At 47.2% G+C, this 17,611-nt stretch overlaps 1 protein-coding gene and 1 pseudogene across 6 annotated transcripts in view; one reads left to right on the forward strand and one right to left on the reverse strand.

Moving 5' to 3' along the window:
• The window catches only part of LOC132151902 (Fc receptor-like protein 5), a 628,771-nt gene that overhangs the window by 455,908 nt on the left and 155,252 nt on the right, over window positions 1-17,611 (reverse strand). The window lies entirely within an intron of this gene.
• On the forward strand, window positions 623-4,641 carry LOC132129770 (hsp70-binding protein 1-like; annotated as a pseudogene).

A 17,611-nucleotide genomic window follows, 5' to 3' on the forward strand; every position in this document is an offset into this window, starting at 1 on the left:
GCAGCATAAATGGCTGCCCACTGCTCCGGGTGTGTGCTGTGATGTTTCGGATGGGTTAAATGCAGAGCACAAATTCTGAGTATGGGTCACCATACTTGGCTGAATGTCACTTCACTTCACTTTCACTTTCACTTTACTTTGTTCCTGGAGTAGAATGTGATTCAGTTTAAATTTGCCCAATGGACCCTTATATGTGAGATATTGTATGTAAGTTAAATAATATAAATGAATACATTAAAACATTATCTACGATGAAATATCTGTAAGTCAGAAATACATAACTTAGTTGAAAAAAATAATCCGTGTAAAATAATGTAACTGATGTATTTATGTATATATCTGTAATTAAACAAACAAAGAAATCGAAAACATTTGATATGTTATATTTTTAAGAGAAATAAATTAAAGAAATATGTCAAAAGATTTCAGCTCACAACGTGACAGCAGCAGTTAACACAGTCAGCAAAACAAATATTTAGTATTACAAATTGTAAATGTGATTTTGTGTCTATCATTTGTCTTTACAAAGTTTAAATAACAAATGTATTTATTGGACCTATTTAAAAAACATTTATGGACCAACAGAAAAACACTGATGTGTGATGAATCTTTTTCTCCTTAGATGTCAGAAGGTGGAGACAGGCATCACCCCCGTAATTTGCAAGGTGTGCTTCAGATGGCTGTGGAGGCCGGTTCTGCTTCTGAAGATCCAGCTCCACGAGAACACATGACGGGAGAGGTTGAAAAAACAGTAGCGCCAGCCACCATGCAATCTCACAGATTTACAAGTGTATGTTGTTATATTGATGTTAGTGTTGCATATTATATTGCTTTCTCTTATCCAACTTTCTAGAGGATGTTTCTGAGAGGAGCTCTTGCAGGACAGATCGAGGTCGAGCAGATGAAACGCTGTTTGGAAGTGCTGTGTAGAGATGAATGCAAGGAGAGAGAGAGAGCGATGAAGAGGAGGAGGAGGAGGATGAGCGAGAGGAGGTGCTAGAAATGCTTTCTGAGCTCTGTGAGAACTTGGACAATGCAAGAGGTGTGTGTGTGTGTGTGTGTGTGTGTGTTTGCTCTTCAAACCCTGTTGTTGTCTTCTTGTAATGTGCATCCTAACACGTGCATTACTTCTCAGTGTGTTTTGCAGATCTGAAGAAGCTGGGCGGTCTGGATTTGTGTATGTCCCGGTGTCTCTGTCACTCCGAGCTGGGATTCGATGGAGGTTGGCTCAGCTCACTGCCAGCTAGTGTTGGGCGATATGGTCATTTTTCAAATCGTCATTTTCTTGTGTTTTAAACCATGCAGGTGCGTGAGAGAGCCTATGGAATCACCAATTATTGAAAAAATATAGGCTACTTTAAAACATACTGATAAACTAATGTTAAATATAAAAATACTGTATTTAAAACAGCTACGTTCATATATATAGTCGGACACAACTGTCATATCGCGCGTCCTGTGATAAATTTGCCGCACCTGCACATGGAAGTTGTCAGTCTAAATGTTCTGCATAATCAGTCAACGGTGAAAATCAATATTAGATTTCATTTAAAGTAAAACAGTTTAACACTAATATTGGGCATAAACGAACAAGTTAAATAAAAAGTATTTAAAACAGGTAAGTTCATATATTTGGAGTAAAGTTGAATTGAACTGATGCATCAGTCATACAGCGCTCCGGACCGCGCGCCTCATGACGAGCTCGACGCACCGCAACAGAAACAAGAATGAGATGCATTCTAACATAACTGTGGCATTAAACTCAGTGAGGGCTCGTTTAAAATAGTGCACATATATAGGCCGTTCAGATTACTTGTTAAAGTGCAATGAAACGCCTTATATCTGCAGACGATGTACGTCTGTTTGTGGATGGTGACTTAGTAACGGCCAAAACTCTGTATTTTGCATGCATCACATTATAGTGCGGTGTGCATGAAAATAATAACAAGGCTGCAGAGCAAACTTATCATCCATAGTGGTTCTCACGTAGTCCTTCTACGTCATCATCACATAGTGAGTGTTATAAGTGATAAGTCTAATAGAAGGTCTACGTGAGAACCACTATGGATGATAAGTTCGCTCTGCCGCCTTGTTAATATTTTGTCTTTACTTTATTTGTAACGCCAAGAAAGAGTTAATCTGTCATGTATGAGAAGAGCGTGTTGTCATGTAGCAGCTATTAAATGTGTGGGACACCAACTCATTTTCTATCTCTTTCATTTCATAACGAGTTATCAGAGTCAAGGCGGACAGTTTCAGTGACTACAGGCTCTAATCCTCCTGTGCTCACATGCGCTGTGTGTGTGTGTGTGTCTGTGTGTGTGTGTGTGTGTGTGTGTGAAATGCGATGCTGAAATGAAATAGCTGGACAGTTTTATTTTAATAAGCAGCCTAATAAAAATAATAGTTATTATTATTATAATCTAATACATTAATAGGAAAATGAGCCTAATATCGTCTTGATTATCGACAGAGAAATCTGCTTATGTCGATATCTCTGACTATCGTCAATACACGATACTATCGTCTATCGGCACAACCCTACTGCCAGCTGTGCTCAGAACATGCCAGAGGTGCAGTTCTACCTGCTCAACCAGGGAGCGCTGCTGACTGATATAAATAATCTACACAATTATTACTGAAAGAAAACCTAGTTATTTTTAGTTGGTGACCAAACATTGTTTTTTTTTTTTTATTGAAAAGCTTCCCGAAGCAAGTCTCCTCTTTACTGTATCTGGAATTAATAATCTTTAACTTATGTCTCTTGCAGGTAAAGCCCGGTAACAGGAAGCAGGTCTGCGGGACTTCCTGTCACATGATGGCTTTTCAGTGCTGATGAGGGGGATGCAGTCAGATAGTGAGAAACTGAGAACTAAATCAGCCTTCCTTCTGTTAAACAGGGGCGGACTGGCCATCTGGAGCACCGGGACTTTTCCCGGTGGGCCGCAAGCCAATGTGGGCCGGCCCACCCGGTACACAAATATATATATATATATATATATATATATATATATATATATATATATATATATATATATATATATATATATATATATTTTTTTTTTTTTTTTTAATTGACGGAAATCATAATATTACATCTCTTTTCTACGCAAATGGATGAGTGAGTCGATCGCGCAGCCAACAAGCGCGCAAATTGTTTAAAAAAGTTGAATCAGCAAGATTTAGAAACAAGTGAAAACGATCAACTACGATACATTTCACCCCTCCAAGCGAGTGAACAACGCGAATTTTAAATCGCTATTCACGATAGCCCGTCGGGAAGAGCAGTGATACATTTTTGAGCCCGACTGCAAAACACAATAGCCCCGCCTGGACGTCGGGCTAGCGATTTTGCGAGCCCTGCACCTCAGATCTATCCAGTTTGTGAACCACTGGTTTCCACAATGTTTTCGTTAAACAAAATAAATGATTATTTTAAAAGATTTACTCAAGAGAATAATCTGTTCACGAATCGGATCATGAACTTATATTACCGCATATTCATGCATCTGTTAACTGAATGCAAAGTGTGAGTTCTAGGAGAATGTTTGTCTCGTGATGAACATGTATCGCTCACTAGGAGTCGCTAAATGAACAGCTGCAGCACGCAGGTTATCTTTTTTTTTTTTTTTCAATGGAGGATCAGTTGCCCTATTGGTTAAAATCCCCAAACAGTATACTTAAATATCAAATAAATAAATTACATCAAAACAGGGGCGTTTGCGTTTTGATGTGGTGGGCTGCTGTGGGCCAGAAAGTCCAGGGCCACTTTTTGGTCCCAGTCCGCCCCTGCTGTTAAACCTTCTGACCAGTCATCCAGAACACAAAGGTAGTGCTGATTCTGGTCTGTTAGACCATCTAGAGTCCAGTTTGTATGAATAACTGTTTCCATCACCCAGTTTTTATGCACATTTTGAAGAATCACGTCCGAAACAAGTGATGGAAATGCATAAAAAAAAGAGAAAGAACTTAATTCACTATGTTTTTATGCTTACTGAGGTGGTTTTTGATTTGTGTGGTAAAAGAGTCAATGTGAATAATTTGAGACATGTATTGTGCTTTGTCTGCTCGCCCTGGGGTGCAAGGAATTTATTTGAAAATGATTACATTAGTGGCTTCCTTTGCACCATGAAAACAAAACTGCAGTATGCTGATGAGACTTGGTTTCTGACAGTTTTTTCAACATATAATCGTAGTCTGGTTGAGAACTCTCTCTGCGGTGTGAGCGATTGCAGAGATTCATCTCTTGGCTTGGAGGAACTGCTCAACCAACGAGTGCAGGACCTCAGGGGACAATAGGAGAGCCTGGTAAACTACTGTTTCTCATTCCTGTACATACTTTGTTCTTCACTCTCACATTCATGTTCTAATCTAATATGTTAAAATCCACATTAAATCAAAATGGGTATTTATTTTACAATTTAAATTCAAAATTTTTATGAAATACTGTAATTTATGTAAATAATACTGAACCAGTCAGTTCCCAATTAATTTAAGCATTTTCCTCCATTGGTTTATTGAATATTCTGGTTCACATGACACATTTTGCCAGTATAATGGGTTGTGAATGATGTTTTGACTTAAATTTTGACAAATTTTCTTTCCTGCAGGAGGAGCTGGAGTTTTGTGAACGTTTACTAGTGGCTTGTTTCCGAGGGCCACCCCAGGATGACAGGAATGGATCGCTGAGGTCTTATTGGTGATTCCTGCCACACAGTGTTCAGTCAACACAAAAGAAGTGACCTGAATTTGAGTTCCCTCTCTGTTCAAGAGAGAAATAAAAAGAGTATAAGTATAAATACAGCTATTACCACCATAACAATAAAGATCCATTAAAATCTTCTTCCATTTTACTTGTTCATTAAACACACCAGAATATAACTTTTCATTATAGCAAATAAATATTGTTCAATTTGATACTGAATGATTCTTGACAAAATGTCAGCTTTGACATTTTGTGAAAACATGTTACAAGATTATCAGACATCAAAAGATTTTGTCACACATGAGGTACATTTGTGCATCTTGAATCTGTCATGATGTTTATAAAGATCTGAGTGTTGATTACTATTATAAAAATTAACAAGTTTGTGTGTTTTTTTCTTTTCTCGCTGCTCTCTGAGTTTCAAGCCCAGCTCTAGTCGAGGAAATACTGTAAGAGTGAGAGATGAATTTGATAGAGGAAGTGTGCAGTTAGTACGGTTTGTGAAGAGAAATACACTCTGTGTTGTAGATCAGTGTGTTTGTTCAGTCATTCAGTTTGTGCTTTGTTGAATCAGTTCTGTTGGTTTGTTTTACACTTATTACTGTTGCTGTAATATTCACTATTACACAGTTAGTAAGAGTCTGTCTTTGTTCTCTTTCCCTAAACAATTCTCTGCTGCGAACATTTCAATTCTAAGAAAGGATATATTCGTGGCCACATAAAACAACCTTCTTACAGTAGCCTAATAATGCATTAAGAGCATGAAGCAAGGATCAAAATTGTAAAGGGACATTTATTTGCAAGGCAGAATCAGAAACTCATGTAATTTGTAAACAATAGTTTTATTAACTAAACACTAACACAAACTAGTCTAACAAACAAACAATCACTCATACAGGGGAAAGGGAAATGAGATTTGATGGATGAAACCATCAGAAAAACGAGAGAATGAAGCTATGAAAAGAGTCCATTACCCACCTGAATAAAACCATCAGCACCGTTTATAACGGGGTCTATAGCTTATACTAAACCTCTGTTTCGTTTAGCTAAATGTACAATACTTGCATTGTCTTAGACTGGAACGAGTGCCGAGATGCAGTCTCTGCATAGAGCTTATGCCTTAGCCCACTGCAGACACGGACGCACACGGTTTCATTCGGAAGGGCTCATCCCTAGGCAAGCATGGCTACTTTTTTTTCTTTTTTTCGCTGCAAATCAGCACACAGGCAATTTGTATTGCAAGCTTCTTGCAGGCTACCATTTTTAATAATAATCCCAGTCTCACGTGAGAACTCCATTCTTGCACGAGTGATATCGCATTGTTTCCTTGTCGCATCTCATGTGTGTTTGGTTGTGAAATGTCTAGATTATATACGCAACCCTCGTTCCCTGAAGGAGGGAAAGGAGACATTACCTCAGAAAGAGACTGACGAATGGGGTCTCGCCCGAGAGCCCAATCACCTTCGAGGGGTAACAAAACGAGCCAAAGGTAAACAGTGTACCTTGGTCTGCAGGATTTGCATCGCAAGCTCCACCCCACTGTGTGGGTGTATAAGGAGCAGCGCAGGCAACTCACATTCAAGTCTTCCCTGAGAAGCTGAGCTCAGTGACCCGGCCATTCAGTGCAGCAGCGATGTGACATAGGGACGTAACGTCTTCGAGAGACGTTAAACTGAAGAAAGAGACTGAAGAATGGGGTCCCTTACAAAACACCACATTTCTGTCTTCCAGTGACCCGTGTGAGTGATAGCACCCTGTCGTGAGGCCTGCACGAGTGAGGGCCTATACCTGACACAGAATGGACTGTGTAGCATATTCCAGCTGAGGTACACAGCCCGCAGGGTGGATTTTTCAATGACAGAGCTGGCAAGGTGCTTGCCAAGTGAAAGACACACGCTACCAAGAGACTTTCTGTGAAATACACATGTGGGATTGCCCAGAAAAGGGGAATCACGACACATGGAGGAACTTAGTTCCACACAGGGCTGATCGATAGGGCATGCACACAAGTGCTGGACATCAAAAGTGCTGGAGGTACCCAGGGTTCTGAACTTAGGAACTCATCTGAGGGGCGCACGCATCCAGTCCGTGGAGTGGAATGGTGCAGCAAGCGGATTGACACCGAGCAGGTCCATACTGTCGCGAAGGGGCAAGTTCCCGGGAGAAGACGAGCTCTATACGGAGATTATAAAATCTCGCAAATGTGTTAGGTGTCGCCCACCCCACAGCTCACAGATTTCTGTTAGCGAGAAGACTACACTCCTAGTTGAGTGAGTTCTCACCCCTAGGGGGCATGGCAGGTCTTGAGCCTGATAAGCCTGGACAATAGCATCCACTATCCAGTGAGATAACCTCTGCTTGGAGACAGCCTTTCCCTTCTGCTGGCCTCTGTAACAAACAAAGAGCTGGTCTGAGGTCCTAAGGCACTGACTTCTGTCTACATAAGTGCGGAGTGCATGTACTGGACAGAGTAGCACCAGGGCTGGGTCTGCATCCTCCAGGGGCAGCACTTGCAAGTTCACCACCTGATCTCTAAGCAGAGTGGTGGGAACTTTGGGCATGTGCAGTTTTCATTGATAAAAACTTTAGCTCTACTGAGAGCTAGGGTTCGAAGGGAGCCCTCTGCACTGCCGACAGAACCACTGCAAGGTTCCAAAAGGGAACTTGATGAGGGTGAGGTGGATTGAGCCTCCTTGCCCCTGTCAGAAACCTGATGACCAGATCATGCTTCCCAAGAGACTTACCATCGCCGTCGCAGTGTTGTCCCTACGGACCAGAACGTGCTTGTCCTTCAGCAGGGCCCTGAAACGGTACAGAGAAAAACGTACTGCTAGCAACTCGAGGCAACTGACATGCCACTGAATTCGGGCTCCTGTCCAGGAACCTGACACAGCATGCCCGTTGCACATGGCACCCCAGCTCATGGCAGAGGCATCTGTTGACACCACAATATGTCTGGACACTGGTTCTGGGGGAACGCCAGCCCATAGAAATGAGAGGTCCAACCACAGGGCGAAGGTTCGGAGGCAGGCCGGAGTGACTCTCATTCAGAGCGTGCCCTGTTGCCATGCCCATCTTGGGACTCGGTCGTGAAGCCAGTGCTGAAGCGGTCTCATATGGAGTAACCCGAGCGGTATGACTGCCGCTGCAGATGCCATATGCTCCAGGAGCCTCAGTTTCAGTGGAACCACTAACTTGCCCTTGAATTGACTCAATTCAGGCAATTCAGCAGTGACTGTGCGCGCTCGTTCGTAAGCTGCACGAACATGGTGACCGAGACTATTTCCATAGCGAGAAAAGAGATCCTCTGCATAAGGGAGAATTTGCTCTTTTCCCAGTTGACCTGAAGACCAAAACGGGCAAGGTGTCTGAGCACCAGATCCCTGTCCTCGCACAACCGCGCTCCAGAATGACCTAGAATCAGCCAGTCATCGAGGTATTTGAGGAGATGGACACCTCGTTCCGCTCTGCGTGGAAAGTGGCAAGGGGAGAGGGGAATGAAAGCGGGTAGGAAGCACGTTGCCAAATGTAGCCCACGGCCTCTTGGGAGCCGGAAGTAGAGGAAACAGCTCTTTTAATGAAGGTTTGGGTACCACTGGCCGAGGGGCTAGTGGTGAAAAAAAGAAAACAAAAGGATTGTTCCTGCTACCATCTCCTGATGAGCTGACATCCCCAACTCTGGGTCACCCATCTCAGGAACGCCGCTTGGCCTGACGCTTGGCTGGTTTAGGGGCAGAGATGGGCTGCGCTGCCCTTATGGGGCCGATGGGGCAGAATGTGCTTGATGGCCTCAGACTAGAGGTCTTCACGGGTCCAAAAATTCGTGCCCGAACCCGAAAGAGACCCGTAATGTACTACACCGAACCGACCCGGACCCGTCTAATATTTCAAAAGCTGGACCCGGACCCGTGTAGATCCGAGAAATGCCTACCCGGACCCGACCCAGACCCGTATATTATTTGAAATCTGGACCCGAACCCGCCGGGAAGACACAGACCCGACTGGACCCGACGTTCACATATTCCACCATAAATTGCTATTACAAATCAATAAACCTGTTGCGAAAAATACAGCTTTTTGTCTTACCTAATTTAAAGAGCCATAGTCTCTCCTCCTTGTACCTGACTGCCTGTGATGCATTACAATCCTCCGACAAGAAATTTATTCATGTTATTCCTCTCGTTATTCCAAGTCCAAGCTGAATCCACTCATTATTTCAGTTTCAAAAGTCCACTTGATGTCACGGTGACGGATGACAAATGCTACTGTGCACATGTACATTCTGACTCGAGTTAATTCGCATAATAACTTCCACTGTTTGCCCTTTTGAACTATAATAACGATCGCTCGTGCAATGCCATGGCCGCTGACGTTATTTATTTGCTATCATCTGATCTCTGTGCTCTCTGCTCTGCATCGAGTCTGAATCTGAATGACTAAAACTTTAAGATTAAACGGTTCATTTATAATATTATAAAAATGGGAGAAAATGTAAAACGCGGTTTGGCGGTCGAAGTGTCCCTCACTGGTTGCCATAGAAACATGAAATGCGCTCGAGACTGCACATGCGTGCTAGCTGTATCAACCTAAAATGCTTTAACGCAGTTTGAGCGTCATAGAAAACATTCATGTGACAGTCCACCTCAGATTGTGTTGCTGATTTGAAATATATTAAATATGAGTGTGTCAAGTCTGCAAGCATTAATACCGTGCGTGCACTTGTATTAACTCTGAATCTGCGCGCTCTGCTTCTAAAAGCAGAGAGAGAGATCACTTTTTTTGGCTCCCTCTTTTCTTTTCCTAATTTTACAAGTTGCAAGTTACAAAAAACACAAGCAGTCTTTGATCATGGCCGGGTGTTCTCCGACTCCGAGTCCAATGACTCCGATCGCATGGGTATTACACACAATTTTAAACAGACCCGGGACCCGAGGTAATAGATTCGGACCCGACCCGGACCCGGCTGATGATTTAAAATATAGACCCGAACCCGTACGGGTCCCGGGTCGGGTCCGGGGTCGACGGGTCTCGGGTGCACTGTGAAGACCTCTACCTCAGACTGCATCTGGGAGGCAGAATTTTTCAGCGAGTCGCAGAAGAGGCCAGCCTGGGAGACCGGTAAGAAGCTGAGTCCGATCAGACTCCCTCATGTCTGCCAGGTTTAGCCATAGGTGGCGCTCCTGGACCACCAAAGTGGACATCACCTGACCCGAGGAGTGCGTAATAAATTTCTTCACTGGGAGAGCGAGGTTGGTAGTAGGGATGGATACCGTTAAGTTTTTAACGGTATTACTATTTTACTGATACTGCTTAACGGTACGGTACTTTAACGGTATTCTTATCGGTACTTTGTGTTGTTTTACTGTGTGTTGTGTTAGGTAGTCGAAAACTTTGCATTTCTCTGTCTGCACATAATGCACTTTTGAAAGATGCTTTGACAGATTGCTTGTGTTTCCGCGGCGCCCTTATATGCAAAAATTTAGTTGCACTTATGACAATCAGCGTTGTATGCATCAACTCTAGTGAAGTATAACCACACTTTTTGAATGTTTTGCTGTCTCCGCCATCGTCACTCTTTGTATTAAGCAGGAGTTTTTGTACTGTAAGGGGCCGTTCACATATCGCGTCTAAAAACTGGGTTGGAAAACGCTAGGCACGCCGCTTTCTGATTGTTTTTCCCCCAAAGCCTTCGGGCACTTGCGCTCCTGAGGGGTCTCCCATTGCTAAGCAACCATGACCTGCTCTTTCCATGAAGACGCGGAAATTTCAGCAATGGATAAATGGATTTGCAGCACTAAAAACTGCTTGCAGTAGCACTGCTACTGAAGCTGTTCCTTCATCTTGGCTGAGCCTTCAACGTTGTTACGGAAAAGGTGAGGAAGCTACATGACCTGCGGTGGGCTTGCGGCATTCTGAAAAGTTGAGATGTTTTTAACTTGATGCGGTGTGGACACGCCTGGAAAAAACAAGCTCGTCGCACCGCATGCGCGTCGCGACCGCGTCGCTTCCATTATGTGCGCGCATACCGCGCGCCTACATTTGAAATAACAAACTTGAACGCGCAAAAGACGCGATATGTGAATGGCCCCTTATGCGTGTGTGTGCGCTGCACTCATTCTTGTTGTGTGTGTGTGACTGACAAACAGCCTCCGCGGTGCACATGAGAGATCTCGTAGATCTCACAGACAAACGTCTTAATAATATCGCAAATTAGAAATGTTTGGTAAGATAAAATGTGCACGATAACATTATTAAGGAAAAATACATAGTACATTAATGTTTTCCCCTCCAGTACCTAAAGCAGAACCGATACCGTCAGATCTTACTGATACTACGGTCTTTCATAATTTAGCCCCGGGGTCATTTTAATACCGGGTTTCGGTACCCATCCCTAGTTGGTAGCTGTGCGCGCCTCCTGCAAAACCCCTGGTAGACCTGAACGATGGCCATGGCTTGTAGGGCAGAAGCAGCCTGACCTACATCTCTGTAAGCCTTGGCCACAAGCATGGATGAGAACTTACAGGCCTTGGAGGGGAGCTTGGGACCACCATGCCATGTGGAGGTGCTCGGAGGACACAATTGCATCGCAACAGAACACTCCACTGGGGGAATCCCAGCATACCCCTTGGCCACTCAGCCATAGAGGGCAGTGAAGACGGGAGGAAGCACCAGAACAGTTTCGGGAACTGGGAAGAAAGGAATCAGCGGGGAGTACTGGCGTCCCCCAGGAACAAATCGTCCAGCCTCGAGAGGATTCCACTCAAGCCAGATGCTCTCAGTTGCCCAGGAAAGCATGGCCGACAGCTCAGCAATACTGGCACTCCCGGGGAGGCAACGCAACCGAATCCTCATCTCCCGAGGACCCATGCCCGCCTTGTGATGCAGCGATTGACATTAGGTCTTCCTCACGAGCCCCGAATGAGATGTCAGGAGCCTGAGAGGGTCCAGTAAACTCATCTGGACGTTTGTGAGGGGGTGTTTCCCGAGGAGGCTGGCTTGTCAGGGAAGCCCACATGGTAACCTGCAACATCAGACCAATAAGGGCGCTTCGCGCCCTTCTTGCCACTTCCCGCCGAAACGAGTGTGGCCCAACCTATAAAAGGAGCTCGAAAAGGCTGACTCACCTGATTTTTCATCTCTTCAGCGAAGCTCACGCATCGCTGGATCACGAGGAAGCAAGCGCCGTCTGGAAGAGCATATCAGCAGGACGAGCCATCCTGAAGCCGCTGGCATCGCCGCCTTCCACTGCCGTTCCTGCTGCGCTATCCGGCGCCCATATCCTTTACATCCTTATTCTGTTATATCCTGTGTGTGTGTTCGCCCTGCGATGCACATTCACAAAAGAGCTGCGTCTTTTTAAAGATGCCCTCGTGCGGCTCGTGCAGAGCCTTGGGACGCTCCATTCTCGGCGAGAATCTGCTCATCTGTTTCGCCAGCATTCTCCACACTGGACGGTACTAAGAACAGAGGCTACCTGTCACTTCCACCGGTGGAACAGGCTATAGCAGCGCACCTTTGCCCGCCCTCTGCTGGACGGCGGACTAAGGCGGCGTTGCCATCCAAAGCCTTCCGCATGACGTCATCGCTGCTCGCACGGATATTCTCTGCTGCTGGGCAGGCTGCATCTGCGTTACACACCATGGCTACGCTACAGATTTTCCAGGGCGATCTTCTCCGCAAACTGGATGAGATGGGACCTGAAGCGATCTGTCTCGCGGATCTGAGGAGTGCTTCGGATCTCTCCCTCCGCGCTACTAAGTCCGCTGCACCGGCCATGGGACGGGTTATGGCTTCCGCTACGGTGGCTGAGAGGCATTTGTGGCTGACGCTTTCTGACATCAAGGAGTCTGAGCGCGCTGCGTTCCTTGACGCGCCGCTAACTCCTGCCGGCCTGTTCGGATCTTCCGTCAACGAGTTTGTGGAGAGATTCGCCGAGGACCAGAAAGCTTCGCAGGCGTTCAAGCACTTCTTGCCGAATCGCTCCAGTTCTGCAGCTAGCCACTCTAGACCGGCCCCACAGAGCTCTCAGTCACGCCCTCCGCCTCCTGCTGCGTCATCGCGACAGCGTCAGCAACGCAGCTCGGGACCCCGTTCTCGCTCTTCAAGCCGTCGCCCCACGCCGCGGGAGCCGCGGCAGAGGATTGCGGTGAAGCCAGAAGCCCCGAAAGCATCCTAGCACTGCTGGGAAAGCGCCGGTGTTCGAGTTCCGCTGCGGCAGAGCTCTCACCCAAGCGCGCCGCTGTTGCAGTTCCAAAAGTTGTGACTGCCTCAGTGTCTTCTGCATTGCGCAAGCCTGCAAGAGTGCCCGCTTGCCTGCACACAAAAGCCGTTATCACGGCTACCCAGATGTTTCACAAAAAGAGTGTTTTTTCTGGTGTTCCGGCCACGGCCGATGGTGCTATAAATGTTGTGACGATGCCCACTCCTCAGTGCCCATCTCCTCATGTAAGCACAGCCCTGCACACAGGGCCTGCGCCCATAATGTCGACTCAAGTCGGTCGCGCACACTGCATAGTAAACGTGCCCACCCCTCAGTGCCCACAATTACTATGTCGCACGCGTCATGTGGTTTCTGTAAAAACGAAATCCGTGCACGCTCGTCCGGCCACGGCCGATGGTGCTATAAATGCAGTGATGATGCCCACTACCCAGTGCCCATCTCCACATGTAAGCACAGCCCTGCACACAGGGCTAGCGCACATAAGATCGACACAGATCGGTCGAGCGCGCCACATAGTAAACGTGCCCACTTCCCAGTGCCCACATACACTATGTCACATACGGCGCGGGGCTTCTGTAAAAACGAGGCCCGTGCACGTACATTCTGCACAGGCAGACAGCGAGTTGAAAGTGGTAAAAGTGCACACATGCAGCCCACGGTTACTCGCAGATATATCGAGTTCCACGGGACCCGCTCAGCCTCCCCCCAGACGGTTAAGCGCCGGAACGGGGTCGAGGAAGAGCGATCTGCCTGCTGTGATCAGCGCGCTCCCCGCCTCAGATGCGCAGCACACTTGAGCGCCGCCGTTGCCCAGTCAACAGAGCGCGTTTCGCATCCAGCCCTTAGCCATTCATGCAGATGCATGGTCAGGGGTTTCCAGGGGTTTCGGATTGGGTGCTAGGCATTATAAAGAGAGGCTACTCGCTACAGTTTTCTCGACGCCCACCGCGCTTTTCAGCGCGCGTCGAAACTACGGTCAAAACAGAAGTAGCACACATACTTCGGGCCGAAATATCAAAACTGTTGAGCAAAGGGGCTGTAGAGCCTGTGTCTCAAGCTCAAAGCGAGGGGGGGCTTTACAGCAGATACTTTCTGGTGCCCAAGAGAGACGGGGGTCTCAGGCCCATACTGGATCTAAGACAGCTGAACAAGGCATTGATGAAACGCAGTTTCAAAATGCTCACGACCAGGAAGCTCCTCGCGCAGGTTCGCAGAGGGGACTGGTTCATGTCAATAGATCTGAAGGACGCGTATTTTCAAATACAGATAGCGTTAAACCACAGGCGATATTTGAGATTCGCCTTCGAGGGCCAGGCATACCAGTTTACAGTCCTGCCATTCGGCTTGTCCGTAGCTCCTCGTACGTTTACGAGGTGCATGGATGCAGCGCTCGCTCCTCTCAGACTCAGAGGCATACGAGTGCTGAATTATTTGGACGACTGGCTGGTTCTGGCCCGATCACGAGCGGAGCTCATGGACCACAGGGCCGTTTTACTCGATCACCTCGAGAAGCTCGGCCTCAGTGTCAATTGGGCGAAGAGTTTGCTGAACCCCAGTCAGACGATCCTGTTTCTGGGTATAGTTCTGAACTCGTGTTCCATGACGGCGCGGCTGTCACCACAGCGCGCGATGGGCATTCAACGCGCAGCGAGTTCTTTCCGCTGCGGCACGACCGTGTCGCTCAAACACTGACAAAAGATGCTGGGTCTCATGGCCTCAGCATCTCCGGTTCTGCGGCTGGGCCTGCTCCGCATGCGCCCCCTGCAGTTCTGGCTGAAGGCTCGGGTGCCGCGCAGAACGCAGAGCTCTTTGCGTCCCACGAAAACGCTCACTGCCTCGCGTTCTTTTCCAAGAATGAAAGCGCGCTGTCATGGAGATGGCCGTGCTGCCCGCTTTATGCGTTCCCTCCCGTCTCCCTCCTTCTTCAGGTGATAGAACGGGTGAGAGAAAGGAGATGTTCAATACTGCTTGTAGCACCTCTTTGGAAGAACCAACCATGGTTCCCAGATTTGATGCAGTTAGCAGATGTCGCCCCGTGGCCGGTACCGTTGAGGAGGGACCTCCTCTCGCAGGCCAGGGGCTCGATTTGGCACCCTCAACCGGAGTTGTGGTCCCTCCATGTGTGGGCACTCAACGGTTACCCGCTGATCTCGCAGTGGGAGTGCTAAATACCACCACTCAGGCTAGAGCTCCGTCGACACGACGTCTGTATGCCTCGAAGTGGTCGGTGTTCTCCAGCTGGTGCACAGCTCGAGGTTATTCACCCCTTAGTTGTGAGGTGACGGAGGTCCTCTCCTTCCTACAGGAGCTGTTGGATAAGGGCAGAGCCCCATCCACGCTCAAAGTTTATGTGGCGGCCATCGCGGCGTTTTCTGAAACGGCGTCCGGTCAGTCAATCGGAAGGAACGATTTGGTCATCCGGTTCCTCAGAGGAGCAAGGAGGCTGAATCCTCCCAGACCTCCGTCAGTCCCTATGTGGGACCTCGCGGCGGTTTTGGAGGTCTTGAAGGGTCCCCCTTTTGAGCCTATCCAATCGGTTAGCCTTCAGCATCTGTCGTTCAAGACAGTATTCTTGTTGGCTCTCGCTTCTGTGAAGCGTGTGGGTGATTTGCACGCGCTCTCGGTGAGCCAGTCGTGCTTGGAGTTTGGGCCCAATGACTCAAGAGTCATACTCAAACCTAGGCACGGTTATGTGCCGAAATCCCTCAACACACCGTTTCGGGCTCAGGTTATTGCCCTGTCTGCCCTGCTGGTGTCAGGGGAGGATGGAGACTCGAGTCTTCTTTGCCCTGTCAGGGTTTTAAGAGCTTATGTGTCTCGCTCTGCTGCCTTTCGGCAGACGGAGCAGCTGTTTGTCTCGTTCGGTGGACGTTCCAAGGGAATGGCTGTTTCGAGACAGACTCTATCCAGATGGATAGTTGACGCCATAGCGTTAGCTTAACCTTCCAGGGGCCTTCAGTGCCCGTTGGGCGTCAGAGCACACTCCACAAGAGGCGTCGCCTCGTCGTGGGTGTGGTCTACTGGGATCTCCTTGCAGGATATATGTATGGCTGCAGGTTGGGCCTCGCCGTCTACATTTATCAGGTTCTATAACCTGGAGGTTCCCGCCTTGCAAGCAAGGCTGCTGTCGGTATAGTCGAATCAGGGCCCTGAGGGGAATTCTGAGGTCACGAGCGCTATGCGCTGCCGACTGTTATATGGGCAGTATTGCGTAAGACCTGCATTGCCACATTGGTCAGGCCTTGCCTCGGCTGTGTGATGTCATATTGCCGCATCTACGGATGCTGCTAGATATGGGACGGAGGGCTTCCCCCTTTCTGTCCTGGACTCTCTGTGAGTCCCTCAGGTGACTGTGCACTGTAAATCCTGGGCGTTGCTTCAGGTTTATTGGTGTGTGATCCCTGCGCGCACGGCGTTTTACATTGGGTTCCCGTAGCGTCTTAGCTAAGACGCAGTACGAGAGAGCTCTCGTAAGAGAACGTACTCGGTTACTAAACGTAACCTCGGTTCTCTCTAGAAGAGCGAACGAGTACTGCGTTCTCTGCCGTGCGTACGATTCACTCTGGTTCGCTTCGGCGATGAAATAAATCAGGTGAGTCAGCCTTTTCGAGCTCCTTTTATAGGTTGGGCCACACCCGTTTCGGCGGGAAGTGGCAAGAAGGGCGCGAAGCGCCCTTATGGGTCTGATGTTGCATCAGCCTGCGCTCGATAGGCTGTGCAGTTGCCGCAGAACAAGACAATGAGCGAACGAGCCGTCTCGCCTATGGCTGTGTACTGCTGCAAATGCGCTTTACAAAAATACAAAATTAAGGATAATTTTTTGCTTCAGTATTTCGTGAAAAGAGACTTTTCCCGTAGCGTCTTAGCTAAGACGCAGTACTCGTTCGCTCTTCTAGAGAGAACCAAGGTTACGTTTAGTAACCGAGTACGTTTTAAAGTACCATTTCTACCTTGCTGCTAGACGGATAAACACAAATGTATATCCCAGTCTCTCCAACACGAGACAAAAACAGGCCATTGTTCTAGGGCAATATGCTGTTGAAATACAAGCATTTTTTGTGAAAATTTAAATTTTCAGTTTTTTACTGTATTTGATTAATGTCATTGTATAAAAAGAGGTTTAAATGAATACATGTGATTTGTATAAATTTTATTTCTGTGGTAAGAGGACTTGAAATGACTCGAAACTAAAATGGTAGGACTTTGGACTCGACTTGAGACTTGTTGGCTTTGACTTTTGACTCGACTCGGGACTTGCCTCATCTTTGACTCGACTTGACTCGGGACTCGAGGGCAAAGACTTGAGACTTACTTGTGACTTACTTGTGACTTGCATAACAATGACTTTGTCCCACCTCTGCTTTTAAGGTAATCAAGTCTCGATCTTAATGCCGAGAGGGTCATGTTCCCGCAATAAGAACATGAGTCATCCATGAACGCAGTCTCGGCATGCTGAAAGCCCCGACACGTGACACAGCGATCGTGGCTGCCATGAAGAGCCATGTAACGACCGCACCCAGAAACACACGGGCAGAATGACATCTTTAAAAAGATGCAAACTCAACCCATATACTCTTTTAGAAAAATAAAAAGCTCTTTCAGTGGTGCTGGGAGCTGAAGGCAGGAAGCTCAGATGTATCGCTGAATATAAGCTGAATCGCGCCGCCACACCTACACCAGCTGAC

The sequence above is a fragment of the Carassius carassius genome, chromosome 1 (genome assembly GCF_963082965.1).
Source record: "Carassius carassius chromosome 1, fCarCar2.1, whole genome shotgun sequence".
Classification (NCBI taxonomy): Eukaryota; Metazoa; Chordata; class Actinopteri; order Cypriniformes; family Cyprinidae; genus Carassius; species Carassius carassius.